The sequence below is a fragment of the Myotis davidii genome, unplaced genomic scaffold, assembly GCF_000327345.1.
Source record: "Myotis davidii unplaced genomic scaffold, ASM32734v1 scaffold3639, whole genome shotgun sequence".
Lineage (NCBI taxonomy): Eukaryota > Metazoa > Chordata > Mammalia > Chiroptera > Vespertilionidae > Myotis > Myotis davidii.
Window position 1 is genome coordinate 2,360 of NW_006290040.1, and position 1,254 is coordinate 3,613.

Below are 1,254 nucleotides of genomic sequence, written 5' to 3' on the forward strand. Positions count from 1 at the left end.
CACAAAATAAAGTCACTAAAAATATCAATTAAATTGAACCTCTATTTATGAGGTGAGATATTATTTGACAACTCCAGGTTTGGCAAAAGTCGAAAGGTTTGCCAGCATAATCTGTTGGTAAAGGTAAGAGGGAAGCAGGTCCTCTCCTGCATGGCTGGTGAGAATGGAAAAACAGTCCAAACCATACAGAAGGAAATTCAGCACTGTGCTGCCAATGCACCTATGCATTTTCTCATTCATTGCCAATCCCCCATTTTAACATTTATCCCTTAAGTACACTGACAAAAATGCAGAAAAATAACACATAATGCTATTTATGGCAGCATTATTTGTCAAAAAAAAAAAAGACCCCCAAACCATCAAATGGTATTCAGTAGGAACTGGTTGAATTATCACAGAGGTCCTCAAACTTTTTAAACAGGGGACCAGTTCACTGTCCCTCAGACATTCCACACATGCACACTGAGGGCCCCAGACAAGTCGGCTGCTAAGCTGGCCGGTATCAGCGGCAAAAACACCCGGCGGGCTGGATACATGTTTTCGGCGGGCCGCATGTGGCCTGCGTGCCATAGTTTGAGGACCCCTGAATATATTCACACAGTGAAAGATTATCCAACCTTGAAAATGAATGTGTCTCTCTATATAAGCATGGAGAGGTCTCCAGGATACATCGTTAAGTGAGAAAAGCAATGTGAAGAAAATAATGTATGGTTTACCTACTATTTCTCTAACAAGGAAGAATATGCACTACATGTATAAAATATAATACATATGTTTTTCACATATATGAAAAGGCAGTAACAGGATACTCTGAAAACTAAACCAACAAAAATTTACTTTCATGGGGATGGGAGAAGCAGAGTGGAGGGAACAAGGACGGAAGCTGGAAACTGATGTCTTGGTTACATAATATTTCATAGATTTTCTTTTTATTTTTTAAATATATTTTTTATTGATTAAGATATTACATATGGATAGAGAGAGAGAGAGTTAGAAACATCGATGAGAGAGAAACATCTATCAGCTCCCTCCTGCACACCCTCTACTGGGGATGTGCCCACAACCAAGGTACATGCCCTTGACCGGAATCGAACCTGGGACACTTTAGTCCACAGGCTGATGCTCTATCCACCGAGCCAGACTGGCCAGGGCAGCAGTTGCTTTTTATGATTCCTCTTTAAGGGTTGACAGCATTAAATTTAAGGAAGTTCATGCAAAGTCAAAAATAGAAGTTTGTCTAAATTATATTTAATG